Source organism: Gallinula chloropus, assembly GCF_964237585.1.
Source record: "Gallinula chloropus genome assembly, chromosome: 2".
Lineage (NCBI taxonomy): Eukaryota > Metazoa > Chordata > Aves > Gruiformes > Rallidae > Gallinula > Gallinula chloropus.
In genome coordinates, this window is record NC_140086.1 from 77,285,716 (window position 1) to 77,301,424 (window position 15,709).

General features: G+C 45.0%; 1 pseudogene across 1 annotated transcript; it reads right to left on the reverse strand.

Annotated features, from left to right (window-relative positions):
• Nucleotides 1-532: 532 nt before the first annotated feature.
• Nucleotides 533-8,386, reverse strand: LOC311189047 (carboxymethylenebutenolidase homolog; annotated as a pseudogene). The gene is made up of 4 exons: nt 8,172-8,386; nt 4,655-4,761; nt 1,421-1,567; nt 533-632 (listed from the first exon to the last, which is right to left on the reverse strand). The product of its transcript is annotated as a carboxymethylenebutenolidase homolog (transcript).
• Between the last annotated feature and the right edge of the window lie 7,323 nt (nt 8,387-15,709).

Here is a 15,709-nt window from a genome sequence, read left to right on the forward strand (position 1 = left end):
TAATCCCAGAAAGCAGTGTCCCATCTGACTAGCCTTTGCCTTGAATTTTGAAATAAAACATGCCCATTTACATCACCTGTTAAATACACACCTGCCACCAGGGTACAAGTCAAAAAAGCCCAGTCTCTCAAAATGAGCTGCACCCAACGATGTATGGGTGTCCCTAAATTTTAGACTTATAATTTAGGTAGAACTTAGATGAACAGGGGCCATAATACACAAGCAAGTCAATTTACCATTAATCCAATCTGTTTCAAGTATGAATATAAATCTCAAGGGACTAGAGGCTATTTCACAGCATGTATGCAACAAACATGACAATGCTAGGTGAAATCTGACACTTCTCCCCCCAAAAAAACCTAATATAAAATCACCAAATAGAATCTACAGACATAAACATCTAAACATTGCTTGCTTATCTCTTTAAGATCTATTTCAACAAACTGTTCCCCAATTTTCTAAAACGTGTTATCTAAACTCCCAGTTCAGGGTGGAAAGTTACACAAGCAGAAGTGAAAGACAATGGAGGTTATTAGCACTCCTGACAAAGGGGAATTAAGTCATCTTTTTCAGCAAAAATGAAAGCTGTATGGTTCAGAAGATTGGGTATATCATCAGAATGCTTGTTTACTCTTAGAAAACATTACAGAAACAAAAATACTCTTCAACTGACTTTTAAGGTGAAATCCAGATTCAAATACAGCACTCTGCTTCTGCAGAGTACCTGGTGCAATATGTAGCCACACAGACTAGCTTTACTCTCAAGCTACTGTAACCATGGCTCCTAGAAGAACACTTTCCTAGGTTAAAACTCCATTTGAGCTTCTGAAGATCATAGAATCATAGAATTGATACGGACTGAATCGCTGAATTGGTGAGACTTCAAAGATGCCTTCCGTGCACGCGAGCTCAAGCTCTTTTGGACGCACTGGGAATGTCAGTGCTTTAGGAAGTAGTCCAAAATTTACAGGCTGGGAATGCTAGCAAAGGGCAGCTTAGCTGTCCCAGCTTCTTGCACAGAGTGCAGAAGGGAAGCTGCTGTTGAAATAATGGCAGCCTAACTTTACAGTGCAGCTAGAGCAAAAATAGCACTCTCTTGTCCCATGTGAAGTTCTGGCTCTGCAGCACGCAGAGCAGTAGCAAACAGGAAAAGGGACTTAAATTGGGAAGATGACTGAAGGACAACACATACATCTGTCCAGACCTGTAATTAAGACATGGCTGCTAGGACCCATTCTGAATCTGGGAACAAATATCCTCACCACCATCTTTGTCGCATAACATCCTTCCTACTCTGCTGAAAGTCTCTCTCTTCATCAGCTGGCAGCCCAACTTGAAGAAATAATGCTAGATCAAGTGCTTAAACTGTGTGATATACATGTGCCTGTGTACCTGCTTGTATGACAACCTTGTATTTTACCTATCAGAGAGAGATACACCAGCCTTTAATTCCAGGTATGTCATCATCAGGTGACATACAGCAATAGCACCCCAACAAAAACCAATGACCCCTAATGTCTTTGTGCCACACTGTTCCTTTAGATATTTCAGGATACCATCAGCTTTTCTGGAATATATAAGAAAATGCAAATTAAACACCCGTAGTAAAAACAGTATTTGAAAAAAATAAAAGGAAAACACAGAGATGCAAATAAGTGTCCCCATAGCATGTATTTTCTTCCATATACTTTAAATCTGAAATCATTCTTTCAGACAAATATTAGTGGCTGCTAACCTGAAATCATCAGAAAGAGGGGAAAAAACCCAACAAAAACCCCTGCATGGAAGTAAATGAAAATCGATCTAAATATCATACATCAAAGGAAACCTAAAGGAAGGGAAAGTAAATGATTGATTAAACACCACCTAAGAGTTAAGACTGCTTAAAATTCTCTGAGAAGCTGGATGATTTTTTGCTTTGTAAATATAGGTAGAAACCCCAATACAAATCTCTCTAGAGAATACCATTCATAAGGCAGTCAAAATGCTGACAACACTCTAATTCAGCAGCAATTTGCCGCAGGAAAGTCAATGTAACAACAACAGTTTCAGAATCTACCATGTAGCTTGAAGCAGACCTTGCCCAGACGCTGTGTTCTGAAAAAAACCCTTTACCCCTGAAGCAGGTGTCACCGTGCAGAGGCAGTAAAGACAAAGTATTGCTGGGAGAGAGGTAGCAGCTAAGGTTTTTATACCACCTCAAGACTGTGTTTTCAGCCCCAGCTCCTCGCCCCCCGGGGTATGCAAGCTATATACAGCTGTAATGCGTCAGCCTTGCAAATGCCACATTACCCATCAACACACAAACACACAGACAAGCAAAGTAAGTGTCAAAAAATCCTTTCTTCATTCGAGTTAACACTTGAACAACGAATCACCCATAAGAAATGCCAGGCAGAGCCAAACCTATCCCTTCCCTTGCAGCAGAGATGGGGACAGATTCCTAACTAAAAGTTTCCAAGACAACTGACCCCTCTGAGACAGGAGCTCTCTGGAAATGACTCGGTTATGTCTCCCATAACCTTCTCATCAAATACCTAAGCCCAGCAACCTTCCATGTAGCTACTCCCAACAGTCAAAGAAAGATATCTGCTCTCCCAGGAAGTTAATTAGTTTGGTCTCTAATTAGTCGGACCCCTTCTGAGTGCTCAGTGTTGTGCCAACAGCTTCCTTCTGTGTTATTGAGGCAGCAGAGCACCCCTGCTAGTGACAGTTGCTGACAAATGCTGGGGCAGCATTTCACATGAAAGGGGCAGGATTTCCCTCTGGGGCAGGACTAAAACTACAGACTTGACTTACTAATATTGACAAGTCAGAATTAACCAACAACTTAAATTCAAAGCTAACTGGAAGCCATGACAGGCCACAGATCTGGGCTGCTTCACATGCAAAGCACTACCTTCTGCTTCTCCATGGTCCCTACCAGCACTTCTTCACTGAGAACACGAGGGTCATTTACAGTACAATCAGCCAAATGGCTGCAGGGCGCTACCCCTACACCAGAATTTAGAGACCAGAAGATTCTAGTTCAAGTTACAGGGAAGAAAACGCCTTTGTTTGGCAAAGAACCTGTACCAGCCTGAGATCAACAGCCCAAGAACATACCTGCCCTACAAATTGTAGCAAAACCCTTTCACTGAAGAGCAACAGTTGGACCCTGCCATTATTTTAGCTATTCCAGCTGTCATTCTTCCTCTCTCCTTGAAATGTTTATCTTGTTTGGTTTTGAGTCAAATCTGGGTAACTGTCTGTCAGGGTCCCTTCTAGTCACAAATTTTTGTCATTCCACCTAGGACACAGGCAGTAACAAAAGAAGCCCAAGATGCCAGTAGTATGCTGAAGAAATCAGCCTTATTTCTCTCCAGAGTTGTGTTTCTGCTCTGAGGAGACATCACAATTTGGACCATGTGGTCTGCCTCTGAGCTGAGGAAGAAGCTCTTAAGCTACCTGTTAGATTCTCTCACAGAAGAGCAAACCAGGAGATGCTGCAAACACTGCTGCAGTTTGGGAAGATGCCAGTAAAGTTTGCAAGAGAAATCTGAAGTTGGTATTATGGGCTCCATTGCTAGAAGGAACTTCTGAGTTACGCAAAGCAAAGGACATTCTAACATAACTGGGCTGATGTGCATCCCAGAAATCTGGGCAACCAAGAAAACTCCAACACAGGAAAAGGGATGCAGTTACACCAACACCTGGACAGAACTGGATCCAACAATTTCTTCAGCAGCACTGTCAGGATAACATGTTTAGGAGCTAATGAAATGTCCTTGATCCCAAGAACGTACAGTCCAGAAGTACAAGCTTGTACCTTTTCCTTGGCCTTTGCTAAACCAAGAGTTTGAGTCTAAGGTTGTAGCAGCAAACAGCTCTGCTCTCTCAAGTGCTAGCAGAGGACTCCTGCCTCGTGTTGTCCAAAGTTAGCACTTTTTTTCAAGGCAGCCTACACAACATGAATTCAAATTACAGCAAACCTGGTGCTTAAAATTCTTTACAGTGAAAAGAGGAGGTTGCATGCCTGAACACACCAAATCCTCCCTCCCTGAGGAGTTTGCTGCCAGCACCCAGGGTCAATCTAGAGATGGTGCAACTGAGGGCTGCTCCATGCCCTCTATGCAACCATGGGCACTGCCAGCTGATACCCTTGTTTGGCTCCCAGTACCCTGTCCCTTAGGGAGCCAGTGGCCCCCACTGTGCCCTGACAACAAATGATCCAGCCATCATCCACCTGGGGCCACCTGAACCACGCTGGGCAAGTACTACTGTGCAACCAAGAACTCTTTTTCCACAGAACATCTTAAAGTATCAGTCCCCTACACTGGGTGAGACTCAAGATGAGAACTGTGCTTTCTCACTGCTTGTGGCACTGGTCATTTTTAAACCATGCTCTTTGAAGCACAGGAAGCAATTAACAGTCTATGATATCAACATAAGATGATAAAACTCTGAGCAACTAATGAGATAATCGTCCTTGAACTCTGTTCAAGGCAAAATAAAAGATGACTGATTCCATCCACTTCTAAGGACTCATTAAAAAAAGGCACCTTCAATGGCAGATTAGCTGTATCCAATCTCAAAGAAAAAAAAAAAAAAAAAAAAGAAAAGAAAGCAGTATCTGAAAGCAGGCAATGTGATATCCAGCCCCCTGACATCTCAATTGTTTATTTTCCTGGCATCTCAAGTTTTCAGCCAATCACTGAACTTGGACCAGTCATCAGAAGGCTTCCAAGCTTCTCTTCCTGAAAAAAGCCTGGGCAGATGTCTCTGCACACAGACACACACACACAGATAAAATAAAATGGAATGAATTAGTCAAACACTGAGATTTTTTTTGGCACTTTATAGCATGGAAAGTTTCTATCCAGGAATAATTTTGTTTAGATCTTTTTTTTTTTGTGGAGAAAGCAATGTTTTAAAGTATCATTATTAACTAATCTACAGAAATGCCTGTAAGCTTTAGAAAACATTAAAAAGCTTTTTTTTCAGTGACTAACCCACACAAACCACAATACAAATCTAGAAAGTATAAATATTTTTATCCCTTGTATTTTACCTGGTTTGAGTACTTAATTTGAAACTACACAGAGTAGAAAAATAATCTTGTAAAAGATTATGTTTTGAGCAAGACCTGGACAGGCTGGAAAGCTGGGCAGGGAGAAACCAGATGAGACCAACAAAAGCAAGTGTAGAGTCTTGGACCTGAGAAGGAATAGCCACTTGTACCAGTACAGGCTGGGGGATGACCTGCTGGAGAAAAGCTCAGTGGAGAAGGACCTGGGGGTCCTGGTTGATGACAGGTTGGCCATGAGCCAGCAGTATGCCCTGGTGGCTAAGAGAGCCAGTGGGTTCCAGGGGTGCATCAAGAGGAGTGTGGCCAGCAGGTCGAAGGAGGTGATCCTCCCCCTCTACTCTGCCCTGGTCAGGCCCCACCTGGAGTGTTGTGTCCAGTTCTGGGCTCCCTGGTATAAAAAAGACAGGGATCTCCTGGAGAGAATCCAGAGATGGGCTATGAAAATGATTAAGGGCCTGGAGCATCTCCCCTATGAGGAAAGGCTGAGTAAGTTGGGACTGTTCAGCCTTGAGAAGAGAAGACTAAGGGGGGACCTAATTAATGTTTATAAATATCTTAAATATGGGATGCAGGGGGAATCAGCCAGCCCCTTTTCAGTGGTCTGTGGGGACAGGACAAGGGGCAATGGCTGCAAGTTGGAGCACAGGAAGTTCCGCACCAACATGCGGAAGAACTTTTCACAGTGAGGGTGACAGAGCCCTGGGACAGGCTGCCCAGGGAGGTGGTGGAGTCTCCATCTCTGGAGATATTCAAGACCCATCTGGACACCTATCTGTGCAATGTGAGCTAGGGAGCTGCTTTGGCAGGGGAATTGGACCCAATGATCTCTCGAGGTCCCTTCCAACCCCTATGATTCTGTGATTCTATGATCAAACTAGGTCCTGATTACAAATATTTTAGATTTTGCATACAACATAATACTATTTAACATAAATCCACCATTAATAAGTTTCATTTAAAGAGGGTAATTACATAAAATAGTTGTTTCCTACAGAGATCATGATCAGGTTGACATGAGCAAGGAAGAAATTAACAACTGCAAGACTGAAGTCAGCCAAGAACAAGTCATACCAAGAAAATGTTTTACCACAGGCATCATTTGGTGGCTGGAAAAAGGGAAGGGCTGGAAAAGTCCACTCAGTACCAAAGAGTCTCAGCATCACGGGGACATGTTACATGGCCAGCAGCTGAGCTGTGATGGTGCAGCCACTAGTGGATAATGCAGTCTCCTCAAGCAGAAGAAAGCAAGGTTTCCAGAGGCTGCCATCACTAGAGCACCCACAGATATTGCTGTGTGTTCTCACAAGGTCAGTACAGCAGTGGGATCCCTTGGAAACTGCTATCATCTTTCACTTATTAAATGCCCTTGGCTCTCCTCCTCCTGTGTCTCAATGATCATGGTCAAATGACTGGACTGGTTTGTCCTACAGCAAACCAAAGTATGTTCCAAGCATTTTTTTCCTTTTCCGTACTCTGATCATTTCAGAGAAAAAACAGTGACATCTACAGTATATCAGTGTTTGGAATGGTAGGGGCAAAACTGCACAGCCTTTGGGTAAGTACCTGTCAGAAAGGCATTATGTGTTGCTTTGAAAGTGAACCCTCCCAAGCCCACAGAGAAGAACAGGTTCTTCCCTGCTCAAACTAGCCTGAAAAGACACCACAAGCCATCAGCCTTAGTGTAGTCTCTAACAGATCCACATCCCATACTGCACTAGAAAAAAAAAAATCCAGCTATTTTCTTCTCAATAAACATTGGTGCACCAGTTCAGCAGCATCTTGAAGTGATCGGAGAAGACACATAAGCTCCTCTTCATTCAGACAGTGCTGCATGAAAACTCTCAGCTCTCCTGCCTAGAACAATGGAAACCTCAGCCGCCTTCTTCCCTTGACCTCTGTGGTATAAGCAATACAAGGAAAGGGAAAGGTGGTGTTACAAAAGGTATGACATGGCACGAATCACGTGGAAAAATTACAGGATGTTAGTGTGGAGAAATACCAATTTATCAGACATTGGGTACTTCTGACTGGACGGACTCTTACTGCAATAAGGAAGCAGCCTGTCATACTAATTATTATTTGCCACTATTGCACACAGCATGGAAGGTGTACGTCCAGTCTCATGTTGAGGATGACTGCATTTGGTCACGGGACAAACATACAACCAATAATGGAGCAGAATAGGGCATATCAAGATCTTAGGAAAGACATTAACAAGGAGCAGACTATAGACCGATTCATTGTTCTTGTGTATCAGAAAACCCTAATCCTGACAAAGGTTGTTTCTTTATCTCACAGGGACACAGAGCTGCTTTCAGCTCCACAGAGAGATCTCAGCCACATGGCAGCTGCCTGCTGACATCTGACTTCCCTCAAGCTCCACAGGCTGAGAGCATCTCTCAAAACAAAACCACTACAGAATTAGTGGAGGTTTGCTTTTTGGAATTGCAGGCCAGTCTCAACCCTATATGAATGTTTCCAATGTATACAGTAAATGGCGTGCCTTGCAGTATGTCCAGTAATCGCAAGATGTTGCTGCATTTTGGAATTCAACTCCTGTAGGATGCCAAAAATGAGCATGAAAAATTTGCAGAGGGATTGTATTTCATGCTTCATGTGTGCATATGAGTCAGTCAGTGTGCATTCAATGTGCATATTCAATGTCATATTCAAAATTTGACATTCATTCATATTTCTGATAAGCATTTTGTATTAAATATCATTACTCAATTTAGCATGAATGACTATTTAAGAAAGAATTCTAAAAACAGAACACACACTTCTAAAATCAGAACAGACTATTTTTTACAGCCATTTCATATTGCTGGGAAATTTATCAGAATCACTTTTACTGCATCATCTTTTCAATATCCTACATGTTCTAGGTGTGCAGCCATTTCTTCTGGGAACAGTGAACTCTGAAGGAAGCATGCTGTACTCCGCAGCAGTTCACAGCAACGTTCCTTTGTGGGTTTGCATTATGAAAATAAAGCACTCAAATTGCCCTGGCAATAGTTTCCTCTAGTGTGTGGGATTAACAGTTCTAATACCAGGCTAGAAATCATAAAGAGTGGGGTTTCTTGGGGAAGAGAAGTTTTCTCACGTGTATCCGTGAGCTGTGAGCATGTCAGCCACGTACCTGGCGTTTGGGAGCTGCCACCCAAAGATGTCATGAATCACAAGCACAGCTCTGTCTGTGCTTGCAGGTGGTTTGCAGACGTACGCCTTGACGTGCTCTGCTTGTACTTCCAGCCCACAGCCCTCGTAGTCAAACCTGTCCCCAGTGCCACAGGGGCAGGGCCCCAATGCATTGGCCATCTCGGGACCCGCAGGAAAGCAAACGGGACAGGCAGCAACAGAATTTATTCGCAGTAGCAACTGAGACTGTGGGTCGTAACCTTCACGCAGTCCCCACAGTCCCCTCCAGACAGACACCCTTTGATATTACAAGGTTAGAGGTACAAGTTCCAGGTCTTTATAGTAAACAGGCTCCTGGCACCAGCCCCCTCTCTCCGGCTGCCCCCAGTATTGTGAACTCCGGGTCAGTCTGCGTAAGTGCGGTAAGGCCAGAAGAAGGGCCTATGCCAGCCCCCCATTCCTAGCTTCGTGCCCGAGGCAACCAAGCGTGTGACAACTGCACTTCCATGTGAAGCACACCCTGTGCTTCATGACCATCCATCTCACATGGTCTTACAGCTCCTGTTCACAAGCTGGCACCCAGTAACCTCTTGCTGTAACTCCCGTGAGACCCCACTGTTAAGATGTTGCTTTTCTGACTATTTTTTCCCTTCAAGTTTTCATTGTGTGTGTCCCCTTTCCCTTCCTCTGTGAGGAATCCGAGGCTGCTGCTGCTTACGTGTACTTTGCTGGTCCCCTTGTATCCCCTGCTGCCTACAGCCCTTTCCCAGGAAACACATCATTAACTGGCATCTCTCAACGTTCTAATAAATAAACTCAAAGAGGTAAATCAGCGAAGGGGAAACTCTGAGAGTCATGCACTGTGTATACTGAACTGAGAACAGCCAGAGCAATAGAGACACACACCGGTGCTGTGGCTATAACCTCAATACATCACAGATACGTAACTTCTCTACAGGTATATGTTCCATAGGACAAACAAAAAGCTACTTTATTACTCCTCAAGTGAAGAGAGGTTCCCAACAAGTTTATGACCTAAGAGATCTTCTCAGAAGGATCCCTCAAGCTGAATTTCCTGCTCCTTTGAACTGCAGATAGGCCACTGAAGTATATTTTCAAGCCCAACTAATTTTGGTGTCACTTATTCTTCCCCCTCCTCCAAGCAGTAGGGGTTCATACACAGAGCCTTTTTTCTACTCCAGTTCATGAAGCTGCTTAGCCTAGCTTTGCCATCACTCATAACTGATTAAAACACCACTGTTTGCTTATTAACAAGAGCAAGTTTCTCTTCCCAAGTAAGCACATGCACTGGAAAGATACCCCTTGGTCTGTCTGGTCCCCTTGCTACAGTGAAATACAGCTGGCAATGCTGCTGGCAATAAAAGTCACATGCACTCTTCAATGCTTAACTATTTTTCATTAGTAGTATATCTTAACCCCTTACCCACTTCTAGATGTACCAATTCAAACAGACCTTTAACACACTTCCAGTAGTCCCTCCCTCCCTTCAATTTCTCTGCTATAAACGTGTCACCTGGTAAATGGCATTAACAGCAAAACAAGAAAGCACTGTGAACAAAACAGATTACCCCAAATCCTGCCTCTTTACACCAGTTACACTCTTTCAACAGAGCAAGGTGTTTTGGGGTGACACACAGAGAGGTTTCCAGCACCAAGAACTGGCTCCTTTTAAGGACATCTCTCAATGGTGTCTTTTTTGAACACAGTTCACCTCCCGACCTTCTGAAATCAACCACCATATAACCTCCAAAAAGACACAGCTGGAGTTTAACCTGCCAGTTAGACTGACTGCAGCTCTGCCAGCGTTTTTACTGAGGCTGAAGAACCTTTTCCTGCATCTCAGGCAAAGCAACAGCACGAGATTCCAAACATACTCTGTGTAACTGACCAGACACAGACCGCCTCTCTTACTGTCATGCTTGCTGATTCTTTTCCTTCAGGAACCATTCCTCTGAGCAGTAAGCTGACAAGAAATTGATTTCTGTTTAAGACTTCTTTGAAAATAAATCTGTTTAAAAATACACCTTAACACACAGGATGTGTTTAAAGAAACATAGGGCTTATTCCCAAGTTTCAATAAACAAGAACAACATGCTGCATTATTTAGTTATTTTTTTTCAAAAAAACACATCAACTTGTAGAATGTTTACACATTATTCATAGAAAGGGGTAAATCTTCTTGTACTGCTGAGGCCACCCCTTCAAATGTACCAAAATTCATAGTATAATCTTCCTTTGAGTAAAGTGAATGCTTGGTAAAAATACTCATCAAGCTGCCATGGATGCTGATTTTCAAAAGTACCTAAGAACAGTTCACAGAAGGGATTAATAAAGATGCTGAGCTGACCCATGACAAAAACACTTGCTTCTTCCCACACCCCACAGAATTTGTCTGGTACAGCTAAAACACATTTAAAGAAAAATTGCAGGAACCTAGAATTTCTAAAATTGCTTATTAATTGAGTTCAAATTTTCACCTATATGTAATGCAATCACCACAAATTAAACAAGTAGATTGTGTGTTTAGGACTCTGATTGTATTTGCAGTTTAGATCAGCTCTTTGCACTTGTAGTTAAGGTCAGCTCTTCATTTTTGTGAAGCTTCAAATGAAATACAGCTCAAACTTGTTGCAGCTCAGACACATGAAGACTTTTAACATATCAACTGCTCAGGTTTGATCTCCACCTAGGAAATCTGCTGCACTGCCATCTCTTTTGACTTTTCTTTCAAAGCTTTATGAAGTGTGAATTTCATCACGACTTTAGAATGCTGAATGCCTTCCCTTTTTTTCAAAAAATTACTCATGATACTCACAGTTTTAGATACTCTGATGGATTTTATCAAGCCCACACATGACACATTTACAGCCCAGATCTGGTTATTTCCCTTGCCTTGATTTACCCTTCCCACTTTCAAGATTTAGGCTTTCACATAAGTGCCCTCTATAAAATAAAACAAAACACAGTAGTAAAACAATTTTGACAAGACACAGTTTAGGCAGAGTCCAATCTGTGAACTTCAAGTATTACGGCCACAGCAAAACAGCATCTGTGCTGTTCTACAGTGGTGAGCCTGGGGACACAGCATCAACATGGAAATATATAACAAGCTTTAGATGCTTCTGTGCTTTCTCCTTCACACCTCTATTTATTCTATTGCTCAGAAACACCTCATCACCCTTTTTCCTACTTCCTCTATGGTGTGCCATCAAGGCAGCAGCTCCTTGCCTTCTCAACCAGTGAGCTCTGACCCTCAAGTGGTAGGAGTGCCAGACACAAAACTGGAAAAAAAGTCTCAATCGTCCATACTATAGCAGAGGCTTCTCCTACCTTTTGTGAGGGCCAGCAGTGCCTAAACAGCAGAAATTCTGAATTTACTAGTTGCTATCCACTGAATGCTACTTCTTGAGTGATATATATTTGGGTTGCCTAAGGTGCATCCCCTCTCAAATGAGTTTTAGTTTCCTGCGTCATTTTAACATGATTTTGCACTATTTGGCCAATCAAGCTTAAATAACAGAGAATTATGAGGAGATTAAATCAGCATTTTACAACTAATACTGTTGTTCACAGTTAAAATTCCCTCAGGCAGCTCAGAATACCTCTATTTATATTTGCTTCTATGAGAAAAAAGATCTTGCTCATGATGAGCAAGCATAAACAGAATACCTTCAGGGTGCAATTCAAATCATGCTTCTTCCAACTCATTGGCTTATCAAGCTTTAATGACATCCCAAGGCAATCTGACTTTGCCATGTACAGGAGATAAACCGATAAACATTCAGTAGCACAAACAAAATGTAGGGTGTGACAATGTCATATCACAACCAGGGCTCCCTCTGAGTAACTACAGAGTCCTAAGGAGGAGGTGGCATTACACGTTTTATCATAATCCAGCATTGCCTCGCTGCACACTGAGACAACGTTCAGCAGCTCTGCTCGCAACAGCTTGACACTTCCCAGGAAGCCAGGTTTCCTCTGATAGGGGAGTTCCTTTACTGCAGGATTTGACAGAGACGTCAGAGTCTTGCTTACTGTAGTTACAGCAAACCCCCCCGCCAAGTCTTGATGACAATCAAGGAGAGGGGCCCCACCTCGTGGACGTTTCCTGGAGGGACTGTGGCTGCGAAGCTCTTCAATACAGTGCTTCTAATGCAGTGCTGGAAAGCTAGCTATGGTGTCAGATCTTGCCTAAACTAGAAATATGTCTAAGCTGAGCAGCTGGGGGTTATGCGCAAAAAAAACCACCTCCTTCCTCTCTCTCTCGGCAAACCATCCTTCCCTTTCCACGGGTGTGAGGAATCCTGGCTTTTAAAGACCTGGAGGAAAGTTGACACACTGCTTGCAAACTCCTTACTTGCACATTGAGGAAGGGGGTATGAAGGCAGAGGGGAGCAAAGCAGGAAGACCAGCCAAACAAGCCCAAGAACAATTTATCATAGGTCCCAAAAGCCATGGCACCCATGGCCACATGCTGTGAACATCAGGAAAGCCTGGATCCCCAGTGTGGCTGGAGATACCCTGTGCCAGTCCTGATGACCCAGTCTCAGTACATGTGGAAAAGGGTACAGGCAGGCTTTCACACCTAGTCTATAAAAGCTGTTTACACAACTCACAGCTCGATCCCACCCATGCTATCCCACAGCTAGAACACCCAGCTCACTGGCTGCATCTAAGGAAGCTCCCCACTGAATGCTTCTTTTAAAGAAGCTGTGCAGTATTTGGGAAAAGAAACAGGAGAAAATTGCTGCACATGCAATCTGTGTGTAGCTTGCCTCAAGCAGGTTTTTAACAGCAATCATGCAGCTGGCTTTTTCAGTTCAGGCCAGGCTACAGCAAACAGTGCCTTTCCCTGCTCCCTCAAATTTATATTTTCCCAGTTAGCAAAAGCTCCATCTTACTTGCCCCTTGTGTCCTACAAAAATGATGTATGGCATCACTTTAACAAACCCACAAGATCTGGAGGATCCTTCTGAGTTCATGAAGGCCCACACGGGACAAGAGTGTTGTCAAGGACCTGAGCCTGTACACAGGAATGCTGCAGGAAGCTGGATGTTTGGCCACACAACGTACAGCTAGTGAGCCAGTATGGCCACTGAGGGACATGGGTTAACATGGACTTGAGTTGCCATGCAGAGTGCACCAGGTCAGCCTGGGGATCTGAAGGATCAGAGGAGGTTTGGGGTTGAAGGTGCCTCTCTAAGTCAACTCATCTACCCACTGTGGTCCAGGGCAGCTTCTAAGACACATGGTACCGCTCAAGGCTTCTCCCTGAGGGGTTCTGAAACTCTCCTAAGAAGGAGATTCCACCACTTCTCTGGGTTGGTTGTGAAACATCCTCCCCTCCTCTGAGCCAGGCGCTTCCCCTGACGCCTGCTGCCTCCTCGCCTTCCCCCGCACCTGCCTGACGGGGCACCCTCCACCGTCCCCGCGGTGAACGAAAGCGGCAGCAGTCTGGGGTCGCCTCAGACCCCCGGCTTGGCCGTCCCCGGCCTCGCCGGCCTCCAGCCGCAGACCTCGCCCGCCCCTCTCCCGCTTTCCAGTGGCCTTCTCGCCCAGCGGGGCCCGAGCCGTACCCCTCCGCGGGCAGCGCGGGTGGGAGCAGTGCCGCCGCCGGCTCTCCCTCGCCTCAGGGCGCAGCTGTCAGCGGCACCCGTGGCGTGTCGCCGTGTCGGGGCTGCGCCCGCGGCGTGCGGCCCACCCGGCGCCAGGCGTGCCGAGATCCGGGGTGGGAAGGACTCCCGGTCGCAACCGGTGCCCGCCCGCAGGCACCTCTCCACCGCGGGGGAGGGGAGAAGTGGGGCGGGGGGGAGCGAAAGGCGGCCCCATGGTCAGGGGCCACAGAGAACCGGCCCGGGGTAAAGCCGCCAAGACCCGACCTCTGCGGGAGAGGCGAGGCCCGCTCGCGAAAAAGGGGAGGTGGGGGGAATTGGTAGCACTTCTCCAGGCAGCCCCGCCTTGTCCAGAGCCCGGCTTAGAGTCGCGAAGTACAACGAGAGAGAGAGGTACTTTACAGCACATATGCACACGCCTATTTTCCCTTTGTCCTTCTATCTCGGGGGGAATGTTGCTGAGCAGCATAGGGTTTGTAGAGTGCCTCCAACTTCCTGACTTCACGCGGCAATACTGCGCAGTGTGCTGGGGCTGCTGACGCATGCAAACGGTACCGTGACTGTATCGCGACACCGACCAGACCAGGGCGTGTGAAACATTCCTGGTACCGAAGGGAAAGCCATACCCACGAAGGTAGCTGGCCTTGATTTGTGGCTACATTAAAGAGCCGGCCGGGTAAGGAACTGACAGGTGGTGTAAGACAATAAAAGGGGGTATGGGTCACTTAGAGGACCTCTGAGGAAACACAAGGTGGTGATTCATCACCATGGCAATTAAATTTAAAAAAAAAAAGGAATTTAAAAGACAAGGTCAGCAAAAGGGTCAGCCAGTGGGGTAAGAGTAAAAACAGTAAACGGGTGTTTATTGCTGTCTATATGTTGTGCACTTGTGAGGAGGTAAGGGTGATAAAGGGGAGAACTTGAGAGAGGAACAATGTAAAGCAAACAATGTAATCAGAACTGAGTGGGGCCACCAGTTTCTCAGTCTTGTGCCTGATCAGCAGAGTTTGGATCAGAATGGTAAAGCCCGTTTGCACAGCACTCATACCTGAGTTACTGCTCCAGGGTGGGGGGGGCTGGTTACGTTTTGCTGAGGCATTGATGAAGGAAGTGCCCTTCTCACCATTAATTGCCAAGGGAATACCTGGAGCTTGCTACCTACAACATCATTCCTTCCTAACTCCTTAACATAGTCAAATGCTCATTTCATACACGGGAAATTCGGTACAGCAATATATGTGAGGCAAATGCTTTGTAGTTAATAATATAAAAAAAATGCCTGTATGAAAAAACAGGCTATTTCCATGTTAATACCCATGACCACTAATCATCATATCAAAATACTTGGGTAAAGTCAGGATGAAGTCATGATCACTAGAACAGACAAATGGATCCCAGAATCACAGTACAGTAGGGATTAGAAGGGGCCTTTGGAGATCACCTGATCCAACCATCAATCCAACACCACCATGTCAACTAAACCATGTCCTGGAGTGCCCCATGTACACAGATGTTGAACGCATCCAGGGATGGTGACTCCACCACCTCTCTGGGCAGCATGTTCCAATGCCTGACCACTCTTTCAGTGAAGAAAGAGTGGTCCTAACAGCCAGTCTAAACCTCCCCTGGCACAACTTGAGGCCATTTCTTCTTGTCCTATTGCTAGTTACTTGAGAGAAGAGGCCAACGCTCACTTGACGAAAACCTCCTTTCAGGTAGTTGTAGGGAGCAATAAGGTCTCCCCTCAGCCTTCTCTTCTCCAGGCTTAACAACTCCAGTTTCCTCAACCGTTCCTCATAAGACTTGTGCTCCAAACCTTTTATCAGCTTTGTTGCCCTTCTCTGGACTCACTCCAGCACCTCAATGTCTG